We start from the raw sequence: 14,405 nt of genomic DNA, 5'->3' as shown, positions 1-14,405 counted from the left end.
GGGTGATTGTGTATTCAGTTGTCCGATGGTCTTAGGCTCTACAGCAGTGGTTCTCAATCTGTGGGTCGCGACCCACAGGTTGAGAACCGCTAGCAAGGTCACCTAAGACCATCGGAAAACACAGATATTTGCATTACGATTCAAAACAGTAGCAAAATTACAGTTATGAAGTAGCAACGAAAATAATTTTATGGTTGGGGGTCCCTACAACATGAGGAACTGTATTAAAGGGTCGCGGCATTAGAAAGGTTGAGAACCACTGCTTTAAGCCAATTAAATATGACTACTAGAGATATCTCTATGCTGATTCACGATTATATTGTATGTTCATTCATCAAAACATCTCATTTTGCCATTTCATTTGACATCATTGGAGAAAATACAAGCAATTTAACTATTAATATAGCTGCCATGACAATGCAAGTAAAGACAACATATTATTACTATTTATGCACCTAATCAACTAACACTGTTACATTACAGAGTATCTACTATGTACAGAATACCAGGCAGACACTGGGGACTATAAAGAGAGAAACTTAAAGCCTGCTGTGCCCACTTGGGATCTACGCATGCTTTATATTTACATCAAAACCCCATCTTGAATTTTAAGGAAATTACTAGTAGGTCATAACAATCCAGATTTGAACCTTCAATTTTACATATCCCTTTCCATCAACAAATAGTGTCACTAGTGGCCTGGTGCACAAATTCATGCACATCAAAAGGAAATTAATTAGAAGAAATATTTTAATATCATTATTTGCCGTTTCTCTATAATAGAAGTGTCAACCAAATTCATGATTGACAATAACAGATCGAAACACATGTGTGTGATTGGCGCCAGCAAGAGCTTTATATGTATCGTGCATGCATGAGTCAACTTAGCCTTTTATAGATATAGAATAAACTTAATTAATTAGACCTGCTTTCTGATTTAGCTAAACTTTTTCCAGCGCAGTGAAGCACCCCAACTTCTCTTTCAGGTAATTGTCAGCAACACAGCAGTAAATATCAACACAAAGTAAATTATTATTGTAGATCACACAGGGAGAACAAAGGGTAAAACATTAACTACAGCAGTGTTTGACTATATTCTGCGCAGTGAGAAAACCTGAAGACATTTTCAAGTTTCACCATTTCTTACTTCTTTTCAGTCAGGTAAAGTTTCTAAGCTTTCTAAATCTCTGTTTTCCAGTTAATGAAAAGAAAATAGGATTCTACCGAGTCTCCTATCTACCTACTCTAGGATTTCTGTGAGGATCAAATGAGATGAGGCATGGGAAAATGCTTCACAGACATTTGGTTAAAGTATAAAATGTTTGCACCTGGCTATAAAGCAAGTCATGTTCCTGGGCTGAAGAAACTCCAAGAAGGCTAGTCACTAGGGAGCGGAAGCTAGGCCTTGCTACGTGACATCATTACCTGGTGCCCACAGTGACTGTTTCCGGGCTGGGCTGGGCTGTGGGCCGCATTTTGCGCCATGGGGTCTCAGCAGTGTTGGCTGTGATTTGGTGGGCTGTCGCTCCGGGGTGGTGGCGGGGCCTGGATCCCACTTGGGGAAAGCTGAGTGTTGCTTTGTGGGCGCCAGGTCCATGGTGCTGTTTCTCTGTAAATGGCCAGTGCTCATCACGGCAGCTCCTGCATTGAGTGTCTGCCCCCTGAGGGTCAGTGTGCATCATAGCGACTGGTCAGATGGTCGGACACTTAGCATATTAGCCTTTTATACATACAGATTTTCTATGGCCAAGAAGAAGCAGAGAACTTAGGCCATTAACTTCAGTTTTGTCTAAATCTCAGGGTCCATTTCTTTTTGCTTTGTTTGCACATTGAAGAGGATGTTTAGAAAAGTGGCAGAAATGATTTTCTCCTCAAAAGTGCCAAGGAGGTTTTATAAGACGCTTTCACTTTGTAAACAGGTGTATTATGTGGCTTACTGAGCACTTCTTAGTTCACTGTGCTGCTGTGACTGGTGCTCTGTTTAAATTTCCCTTCTATCCTGTGAGGAAAATGACCTCCTGTGTTCAGTTACTTTAGCTATTATAAAATTGTGGTCTGAGTGATTTAGGCCAAAATAAGAAACACCAGAGAATGTGAAAGAGTTAACTGGGTATTAAGGAGGGAAGTCTTACTACTACTCATGCATCTAATAGCATCTCTAACTTCAGGATGTGCCTTAGGGAAAACCACTAGAGAGGAGGGGGACGTCAATCTGGTAATCAGCTCTTCCTTTCACTGCCTGCATGAATCTTATAGTATCTGGTAAAATCATACTCTGCCTCTACTGTCACCTCCTTACCCACCACCAAATTATACCTCCAGTCTCTGGATACACCTAGGAGAGGGTTCTGGCCTGGCAACTGCAGCTGCAAAGATTTAACTGATGGAGATGCTGTTTATTACGTTGATGGTGAAGAAAATACCAATGGCCTGGGAAATTAGCTAAGTGATAGCCTAGCTAGCCTAAGCTGATGTTGGAAGCAGAGGGTTGGCAAGTGAAATTTGCATGAGTTTAGATGTTTTTTCTTTCTTAAATTGAGTTCTTGGTGGATGGCCAAAAAGTAAATAAAAGTGCAAGGAGCACAGAAGATAAGCTAGTTCATAAAGTTTCCATGGTAAACAAAAAATGCAACATAGTTCAAGTTCAAGTGTTTACAGATCATTTTATTTAATAAACACATGACTAGAGCTTACCTGGTGACATGCTCTGTTCTAAGCACTCTACCAATGTTAACTTATAACAGCTCTAGGTAGATTGGTTCTGTGGTTGCCCTTAAGTATGGGGAGGAAACTGAGGAATTAAGAGATTAAATAGCTTCCCAAGATATAGGGCCAGAAAATTGCAGAACCAGTATTTAAACTGAGCAGACTGCCCCTAGTGTCTACGAGTTCTGAATCACTTCACTATGTGTCAAGAAGAGCCACTAAACCAAAAGGTAGGGGAGTTCAAGTAGAACAGACAATTTCTCCTAGTTTTTACCATTGCTAAAACGATAATAAGAATTGCCTGGGTTCAAATTAGACAATGTTTATGAAAACATCTTATTAACTAAAAGGGTAAATGATTGCAAAATACCACAAAAAAATGGATTGATAATGGCTGTGGAAGGCAGGCTGTGGAAGTCCACAGACCTATGCCATACACATACTTACATTATCATTAAGTTACAACTTACGTGAATGGAATGTGAAGTCATTCATAACCAGTCAATTAACACACTGTAAATATATGTGCCATTCATACACCATAAGTACAATGAATTGGGGCAGGGGGAGAAGAGTGTAATTTACAAAAAGCATTTTCTAACTAGATAGTTTACCCTTTGTACATCATAAGCGTCTATAGACGCAAGGATGGTTTCAGTTTTGGACGCGTGACAGTTAATTGGTTAATGAACTGGTCAAACCTTTATAAAGAAATTGATTTAACTAATTCATAGGACATATTTTGACAAATTTAAAATTTTTATCTGATTTAATAACTAATAAACTCAGACACTATAGTTTCCTTGCCATAAATTGATATAAACTTTGAACACATCATTTAATCAGTGTATAGTTTGCCCTTTCTTCCAATTTAGAAAATTCTTTAGATGATTCATTTTCAATTCAAAATTTGCATACTCTGTGCTTTTTGTTTGTTTACTTATTTATTTAATTTCAAGGATCAAATCTCTACAAACTAAAATCCAATAGAAATTTTATTAAAATATATTTTATTCATACCTTTAATTTCCTGGAGCAGAACTTAAAGTTTCTAGTTAGCACTTTTCAAGAGACCTCACACCAAAGTTTATTTATTGTGTCCAACCCAGCTCCTTTTTGGTAAAACACCTATCAATAAACTTGACTTCCTAAACCAAAAGCTGAGAGCTATGAGAGATGGGCCTCAGAAAACTGCAACAGCAAATAAGCCATGGATATTTGCTTCTGGATCGTGTCAAACTGCACCAAACGTAATAAAGCTGTTGCTGTCCTACTATCAACCATTTTCACTGGCCATTTTCCTCCTCTCCCCGTTTTTTTTTTGTTTTGTTTTTGTTTTTGTTTTGTTTGTGTTTTTTTGGGGGTTTTTTTTTTTTTTTTTTTTGGTGGTGTAAAGTGCTTTTTAAAAGAGAAAGTAGTTTTTCAAACTGTTTTCTGCCATCTAGTAATGCTAACATATTTTGACTGATGCCTGCTAAGGACAAATGGTAAGAACAGCATGTGAATCAGAAGATTTTCAAAAAGGGATTTTGCAATTAGCATGTGGTCCTGTTTTCTTCCAGCAGGTAGTGAAAAGAGAAACATCTAACAGTGGGGTTCATATCTCACCAAATATCAAGCAGACCAAAATTACTCCTTAGAATCTTGGCTTCCCTTTATGTCTGGGGGAGATCTTCTAAGTTTCCCTCCTGGGCATGGAAGAGAAAACGCTCTTCTTCCCAGGGAGAAATGAAGGCCTGGCGATGGCAGCGTTGCCCAGGCTCACTGTGAGGCAGGCAGGTGGCCACCCTCACGCCAGGCTCACTGTGGACGCGCGGTGCTGCAAGCGTGCAGGCAGCAGTCAGACAAGGACAGATCTGGATGCTGCATGTGGAACTTTATTCCTTGTAATTACCGTGCTTCTTTGATTCTTAAAATCCCCTTCTGAAAATGTGGGGAATCATTGCCTCTCACTGTTGGAACATTGTGAAACTGCTTGAATCATGGAGGAGCAAAGGAATAAGTACCATTTAAGTTTAATTAAAATTTGAAAAACATTCAACCATACCCTGCTTCTTCTTTCCATCAAGGATCCAACAGTTATTAAATCTGGCTGGTGGTGTCCACTTTCAGAATCATGAATTTTTACTGGCAAACAATTTCTCTTTTCTATTGTTGGACAGCTTCTTGGTGCATTTTATGGTTATCATCTTTGGCCAAGCTAATCTGGTTTTCTTCAGCCACAGCTCTGCTCCTTAATCCATTTAAGATTTTTACATAGATTCTCCTTGTATGGTGAGTGTATTACCATGGAGTTTTTCTTTCAAGCCAGAGTGCAGCTTATTTCTCTTTTTTTCTGTCTATAATATATGTTTGTGACACTCCTGCATGCTAGCCTTTTTAAAATTTATTTTAGGACTGGCTGGGATGGTGTTAGATGAACATACTCATACAATGGATATAATTACAGAAAGTTTTGTATCTTTAAATTGATTTAACTTATTTTTTTTTCTTACTTGGATAGAAATTATCTACACATTATGTGTTTCTTTTTCTATGCCTAGTGGCCTTCTAAGCACAGTGAGTCACACACACAGACACACACATACACACACACACACACACACACAAACTGAAAAAGATGATACCATTTTTAAACTCTACTAAATGTACAAAGAATTAACACAATCCTTCTCGAACTCTAACTAAAAACAGAAGAGAAATAAATAGTTTATAACTCATTTTGAAGCCAGCATTACCTTGATATCAAAGCCGGACAAAGGCATCACAAGAAAAGAACCACAGACTAATATAACTTATGCATGGAGATGCAAAAAATCCTCAATAAATACTAGCAAATTGATTTCAATAACATATTAAGAGGATTATACCAGTGGGATTTATCCCAAGATTGCACTGGTGGTTCAATACACTACCATAAATCAATGTAATACACCACTTTAATAGAGTGAAGTTTAAAAACAACAACAAAAACAACAACTCATGATCATCTCAGTGGATGCAGTCAAGGCATCTGACACAAATCAACAACCTTTCCTGACAGGAAAAAACATAGCAAAGTAGAAGGAAACTTCCTAAATAAAACAAAGGACATCCATGAAAAATGCACAGTCAATGGTGAAAGAGTGAAAGTTTTCTCCATAAGATCAGAAACAGGGAAAAAATAAGTGCTCTAGTCACTTCTATTCAATATTACACTGGCCCTTACAGCCAGAGCAATTGGGAAAAAAAGAAATAATCAATTATATTGGAAAGAAAGAAGTAAAATTAGCACTATTTAGTGATGGCATGATCTTATATAGAGAAAATCTTCCCACCCCTACAACAAAAAACTATTAGAGCTAATATTAGAGTTTTTAACAAATGTATAAAAGTTGCAGTATACAAGATCAATATACAAAAATTGGTTGTGTATGCTGGTGTGACTCTGTTGGTTGGAGTTTTGTCAGGTACACCAAAAGGTGGTGGATTTGATTTCCGGTCAGGGCACTTGAGGGAGGCAACCGATAGATGTTTCTCTCTCTCATCACTATTTGTTTCTCTCTGTCTCTCTCAAATCAGTTTTTTTTAAAAAAGGTTATATTTCTGTAAACTAACAATAGACAATTGAAACTTAAATTTAAAAAAATTCAATTTACATTAGTATCAAAAAGTATAAATTATCCAGGAATAAATTTTACCCAAAAGTACAAAATTTACACACTGAACACTATATAATATTGATGAGAAAAATTTTGAAAGACCTAACTAAATGAACACACATCTTGTGTTAATGGATTGGAAGATTTAATATTGTTAAAATGACAATACTCCCCAAATTGGACTCTGCATTTAATATAATATCCATTAAAATTCCCCAATATTTTTATTCAAATATAGACAAGCTGATTTTAAAATTTGTGTGAAATTTCAAGAGACCTCAAATATCCAAAATAATATTAAAAAACAACAAAGTTGGAGGGCTCACATCTCACAATTTCAAAACTCACTACGAACTATAGTACTCAAATCAATGTGGACATAAAGATAAAGATAAATGAAATAGATTTGAAAGCCCAGAAATAAACTCACATTATTTATTTATTTAATTATTTATTTTTAATTTCTTTATTGATTAAGGTGTTAGTGTCCTTATTCCCCCATTACCCCCCATTTTCCCCACTCATGCCCTCACCCTTGTTGTTTGTGTCCATTGGTTAGGCTTATATGCATGCATACAAGTCCTTTGGTTGCTCTCTCCCCATTACCCCCACCCTCGCCTACCTTCCCTCTGAGGTTTGATGGTCTGATCGATGCTTTTCTGTCTCTGGATCTGTTTTTGTTCATCAGTTTATGTTGATCATTATATTCCATAAATGAGTGAGATCATGTGATATTTATCTTTCTCTGACTGGCTTATTTCACTTAGCATAATGCTCTCCAGTTCCATCCATGCTGTTGCAAATGGTAAGAACTCCTTCTTTTTTACTGCAGCGTAGTATTCCATTGTGTCGATGTACCACAGTTTTTAATCCACTCATCTGCTGATGGACACCTAGGCTGTTTCCAAATCTTAGCTATGGTGAATTGTGCTGCTATGAACATAGGGGTGCATATATCCTTTCTGATTCGTGTTTCTAGTTTCTTGGGACATATTCCTAGAAGTGGGATCACTGGGTCAAATGGGAGTTCCATTTTTAGTTTTTTGAGGAAACTCCATGCTGTCTTCCACAGTGGCTTTACCAGTCTGCATTCCCACCAGCAGTGCACGAGGGTTCCTTTTTCTCCGCATCCTCGCCAGCACTTGTCGTTTGTTGATTTGTTGAAGATAGCCATTCTGACAGGTGTGAGATGGTACCGCATTGTAGTTTTGATTTGCATCTCTCGGATGATTAGTGACTTTGACCACGTTTTCATAGGCCTCTTGGCCTTCCTTCTGTCTGCTTTTGAAAAGTATCTATTTAGGTCTGTTGCCCATTTTTTGATTGGATTGTTTATCTTCCTTTTGTTAAGTTGTATGTAAACTCACATTATTTAGTCACTTCATTTTAGACTCAGGGGCCAATACGAATCAGTGGAGAAAAAATATCATGTGAACAAATGGTGCAACTGGATATCCACATGCCAAAAGTGAATTTGAATACTTATCTAAAACATTATACAAAAATTAACTCTAAATATATACATGACTTTAATATAAGAGCTAAAACATAAAATTCTTAGAAGAAAACATAGGAGTACATCATCATGACTTCAGAATTGGCAATGGTTTCTTACATATGACATCAAAAGCAGAAGCAAGAAAATTAAAGTTATATAAATTGGACTTCATCAAAATTAGATACTGATGTCCATTAAATGACACTTTCAAGCAAGTGGCAACAAGCAGATGACAGAAAATATTGCAAATCATATATCTGATGAGAGTCTATCATCTAAAATATATGAAGAACTCTTACAACTCAACAACAAAAAGGCAAACAACTCAATTTAAAAATGGGCAAATGTTTTCATAGCCATTTCACCGAACAAGATACAGATGGCCAACACATAAAATGATGCTCAACATTATTAGTCATTAAGGAACTGCAAATCAAACCATAATCAGATACCACATTGCAGCCAGTAAAATGGATATAATAAAAAACCTGAAAATAACAAGTATTATCAGTGATGTGGAAAAATTGGGACACTTATAAATTGTTGGTGGGAATTTAAATTGGTTCAGCTGATATGAAAAACAGTTTGATGGTTCTAAAAAGTTGTACATAGAATTACCATGTGTCCTAGCAATTCCACTTCTAGGCATATACTAGCATTCAAGAGAACTAAAAACATATTCAAATGAAAACATGTACATGGATGTTCAGAGCAGTATTATTTGAAACTGCCAAAAGGTAGAAAACAATATCCAACATATCTTGAATGCATAAATGAAATATGGTATATCCATACAATAGAATATTACTCAGCCATAAAAAGGAATGAAGTACTGATACATGCTACCACATGGATGAAACTTGAAAATATTATGCTACATGAATGAAGCTAGGCACAAAACTTACATTTTTTGTCTGATTCCATTTCTATAAAATGTTCAAAATATCAAATCTATACAGATAAAAAGTAGATTAGTGGGTGGCAAGGGGCAAGAAGAGGGGGAATGTAGAATGACTGATGAATGGGTTTTGGGTTTCCTTAAGGTGAAGAAAATGTTATTGAACTAAATTGTAGTGAAGGTTGCACAATATTGTGAATGTCCCAAAAGCCACTGACTTGTATACTTTAAAGTGATTAAGATGATGACTTTTATGTTATGTAAACTTTCCCTCAGTTTAAAATTATTAAAGGCTACCTAACATTCTCATGTAGTTCACAGTCTAGTTGAGAACAAGACAGAACAAAGATACATAAAAAATTGAATGGAAGTAGTCCTCATTTTCCCTGTCAGCGTGAAACCATAATATGGATATGCAAGCTGAAACTATTTATGCAAAAAATCTGGGGTATAGTTGACAAAAAGAAACTATATCTATTTAAGCTATACATTGTGATGATTTTATATACTTATACATTGTGGAATGATCACCACAATCAATTAGCTCACGTACTTCCTTTTTTTGTGGTAAGAATGCAATATTTACTCTCCTAGCAAATTTTAAGTATACAATACAGTATTGTGGACTATAGTAACCATGATATGCATTTGATGTCTAGAATTTAGTTGACTTGCATAGCTAAAACTTTGTACTGTTTGACCAATATCTCCCCATTTCCCCCTTTGCACCTGGCAACCACCATTTCCTTTGGTATATATCCAGAAGTGATTTTGCTGGATCATATGGTAGTGCTAGTTTTCAGTTTTTGAAAACCTCCATACTGTTTTCCACAATGGCTGTGCTAATTTACATTCCCAGCAACAGGGTACAAGGGTTCCCCTTGTTTCCACATTCTCACCAACACTTTTGTCTTTTTGGTCATTCTAACAGGGGTGAAGTGACATTTGTGGTTTTGATGTGCATTTATCTGATGATTAGTGATGCTGAACATTTTCCCTGTACCTGATGACCATTTGTATATCTTGTTTTGTGAAATGTCTATTCAATTTGTTTCCTTTTGCTGAGTTGAGTGCCTTGTGTATTTTGGATATTAATCTCTTAACAGGTACATAGTTTACAAATATTCTCTGTAATCATGCAGATTGCATTTTCACTCTGATGATTTTTTCCTATGTGGTACATGCAAAGAGATTTTAGTAATCAATATAAAAATTTACATTGTTCTATAGCATTAAAACATTTAGAACTCTTGTACTGTGTAGATAATTAAAAATTAGTAAAACTAATAATTTTTTAGTACAGTGTACTTGAAAACATTAAAATATTATGAATAAAAGTATTTATTTATTTATAAAAAGGTATCAAGTAGTTTGGACAGTGCTTGCATTGTTCTCTTAGCATACCCTTCTCTTCTATGACTTGGCAAATAGTCATGTTCTTTTCTAAGTTTGAATCAGCTTCTCATCTTTTATCCTTTGCATTTCTTAAATATCTGTGAAGTTGGTTTTTCTTTTTTTGTTTGTTTGTTTTTTGCCAGCTCCTTCATCCTTTCATTACAACCACTTCCTTAATCTGTGTCAATAAGTTGTTCTTCACCAAGTTTTTCCAGCTGTGTATGTAGAACATGTTGAAAAACAGCAGTGCCAATATTCTCAGGGTCGGCTATTTTTTCCCTTAACTCCATTTATATCTGATTCTACTTTCGCTTTCGGTGTTACCACTTTTTATTTTTTTGCTACATGTTCATCTTTGCTAATCAATTCCCTCTTTTAGGAAATGGTTATCCATTTTTGTAAAATGTCACTTGGTTTTATCACTGAGAAAAAAGGAGTCAATACAACTACATGCTTTGCTGTCTTTTTGTGTACTGGTAACAGATGCACAGACTCCAAAGGAAATGAAGGGGTTGGTCACTGATCACGATACACATCTGTTATTTACATATTGATTTCTTAATTAGAGAGTTAGCAGCAATTTTACTTTATGCAATTTCTCACAGCTAGTACGCCACGTTGACTGAAATTAATGCTGTTGTTGGGGAAATTGGTATTATTTAACTAAATAAGATAGTTGTAATTTTGCATATTGGAGCTGTGCAAAGTAAGGAAGACACATACTAAAATTGGGCAGTATTGAGTAACATGTAGCAGAATTTTAGGGATTGGATTCATGATGAGTTGGATTTACTTAAAGATTAAGGTATTACTTTAGGCTAACAGTATGGACATAGGCATAGAGGAGGGAAGAATCATGGTGTAAGTGTGTCATTAAGCAGGTTTACCTGAATATACCAAAGAAAATTTCTATATAATCAATGAGTAGACAAACATTGACAGACTGTGTCAGGGCCTGCAATTTAGGCAGAATTATAAACTGGAAAACAAATCTACTGAAATGGACAATTATGGTCACTCGAGGCAGAAAACGTAAATTTTTATGTAGGCTTTGTTACTCATTTTATTTCTGATCTTTGGCAAATCATGGGCATCACTTTCCTCATTTAGTAAATGAGGATAATTGTATTTGGTCCACATGGCTGAGGATAAAGGTTCTTGAAAGTGGAAAAATACCCAGAACATATGCCTATGTTCATTCTTCAAAAGCTAAGTACTTGCTTTGAGATAGGAATTGGGCTAAACATTTCTGTCACAGATGATAGAACATTGTCCTATGATCTAAGCATCGGGAGATGGGAGAAGAGAATAAATAGATATGTAAGCACAAAATTACTGAATTATCTGATAGATGTTATAAAGGAAATAAAGTGAACCAAAAGCAATCATGGTAAAATATTATTTCATTTTAAGAAGAATTTTATGGCAATTCTTTGTAGGATGAATTAAACAGGATGGATGTCTAGTTTTAGATCAAGCCACTGTAGTAAGGCAAGAAAGTGGACTGGAGAAAACGTTTGAAGTTAAGAAGTTCAAGATTCTGAAAGTCCAGGTGTTTCATGGATTATCTACATACATAGTAATGTTCCAAAGAGTGGTGGCAAAGTTAGTAGTCATTTATAAAGATATCCTCTGTGGAAATAAATTTCCATAATTAATGAAATTGACTTCAATATGTGGCTAGTTATCATAGCTTGGAAATAGATTCCAGGAAGCAGCAAGAGTGTTTATTACCTGTGGCACACTACATCCGTGTTTTTCAAACTTTAGTGGGAATAAAAATTACCTGCAATCTTGTTAAAATGGCAGATTCTGTTTCAGTTTCTGTACTGAAACCTGGGCTTCCGTCTTTCTAAATATTTCTCAAGTTAACTTCACTTGAGTAACAAAATACATACAGTATTTTCCAATGATAGCTTTGAGTTAAATAACATCCTCCACACCATGTCTGTGGTCATAATTTGGAAAGGGGAAGAAAAGCACTTTGTTTCTTATACTTCAGCGTAATTATCATAATTTCATGAATAATCATTACTTTTTAAGGTTGTCATCATAGTAAGCACAGGTTTTATTTTCTAATGTCTACCAACAAAAGTTATTACTTTTGTAATATTGCTAGAAACAATATTTTACAATTTTTGAATGGAATAATATTACTTCACTATTATTTTTATTATGTGTTTAATATTCTTTTGGGCATCGTAGTCACTTAACTGTTGTCATTGAATGCATGTCATATAAACTTATACCTATTGATAAATCTGAATATTTGTCTCTATTTTAAGTATTCATGGTCTTTTTTTAAACTCTAGAATGAATTCCCAGAAATGGGAGCTGATAAAAGTTATGGGCATTATTGTTTTTATTGCCAAATTACTTTAATTGGTTATTATATCTTCTAACTGCAATAAATAAGTTTATTTATTGGATACTATAATCTAAGTGTTTACTAATTTAATAGATGACAAGTTATGACCTGTTTTATTTTAATTTACCTATGATTCTTCAATTAATAAGGAGGTGAGGCAGATTTTCATCAGCAAATGTAGTGGTAAAGAACAACTTCATGAGTTGTGCATTCAGACCATTTGAGTTCAAATCCTGACTGCCAATTACTAGATGGTATAATTAACTTCTCTGTGATTTCTTCCTGGTTTGTGGAATCCAAATATTTATAGTACCAATGTCACATAAATATTCTGTGTATTAAGTCAGATAATGTATATAAAAATCTTACAATAGTGCTTAGAATATATAGATGGTTAATAGTTGTTCTTATTTTTATATTTTCAATTATAAATTGTCTGTTCGTGTTCTTTGCTTGTGCGATTTGTTACTGAAAATGTCAATACTAATTAATTATTAAAAGTCAAGGATGGAAGCAGTTATTTAGATTTGTACTGTCCAATACTGTAGCCATTAGTCACATTGGCAATTTAATTAAGGTGGTTAAAATAAAAAATATATAATAAAATAATAATTAAAATTAAAAATTCACTTCTTCAGCCATGCTAACCACATGTCAAGTGGTGTAGCCACATAAATCTAGTGGATATTTTGTTGGACAGTGCAGATTTAGAGAAACTTTCTTCATCACAGAATGTTCTATGAACAGTGTTGATGTAGATAATTCATATTATTGAGATTAAAGTAACTTTTGAAACTTGAATTATCTAATCATTTACTTTCAATTCCTATTTCACTTTGTTACTATAGTTTCTTCTAAGGTATTGATTCTACTAGAATTCTTGGGGTTTAAAAATAGGTCATATACCAAAGAAAATTTAAAAATATTTGAAATGAAATCTTGACATCCAAAGGGGATTTTTGAATCATATTCCTCCACATTATTAGATACATATATATTAAGAAAAATAGAATAGTCATAGTAAAGGTGATGTGTTATAAGGATGCAAAGGAGGAAGCTAATCAAGTCATTTGAAGGAATCAAAGAGTGATATATGAACAAACTAACATTAGAAATTGACCTTAAAGAATAAGGAAGATTTTCTCATGAAATTCAAGAATATTATTATTAACTCATGGCTTTTTTTTGATGTGTTGCAACCTTTTTCTGACATTATCCTTTTTGATTAGCTGGAGTACTTTCTTTGGTCAGTGAGGACCCTTTTTGTTGCCCCCATGCCTAGAACATGACCCAACTAGTCCTTCATGTCTTCCTTGCTTTTCTAACAAAATACCAAGCTTATATTAAATATTTCCTTTTCCAGGCTTGGAAACATAATGATTAACATTTAAAAAATCCGAGATAGTGGAAAAAAGCTTTGGAAGATAGAGGAAAGGACACGAGCAAAGGCATTAATAAATGTTGAGGGAGGAGTTGAGAGAGGGAAATGCTTCTATTGTTTACCTAAAGAAGCAGAGAATAGGGAGGTTAAAGACAATGCATGATTATGGGAAACTGGTTAAAAATATAGGCAGTGATGAATTATTTTATTATCATTCAACACTCTTAAACACATGGATGATTCAATGCAATTGAATTTTAAGAAGGCACATTTAAAGATAAAATGTTAGATGAGAAGAAACTGCAAAGAAATTAATTACAAGGCTATTAAAATAAATTCAATGAAAGTTGACGAAATTTCAGTAGAACTGGTCAAGATTGTATGTATGTGAGCACTGTATTAGATATAAAGTCCACAATACTTGGCTACTGATTGAACATAGAAGTTTGGCAAAAATTTGGAGTCAAAATGCTAAGGAACCCTGGAACCTTGGAAAAAAAAGTCTTCTTACAGGTACA

Source organism: Eptesicus fuscus, chromosome 9 (genome assembly GCF_027574615.1).
Source record: "Eptesicus fuscus isolate TK198812 chromosome 9, DD_ASM_mEF_20220401, whole genome shotgun sequence".
NCBI lineage: Eukaryota > Metazoa > Chordata > Mammalia > Chiroptera > Vespertilionidae > Eptesicus > Eptesicus fuscus.
Note: the sequence above shows the minus strand (reverse complement) of the source record.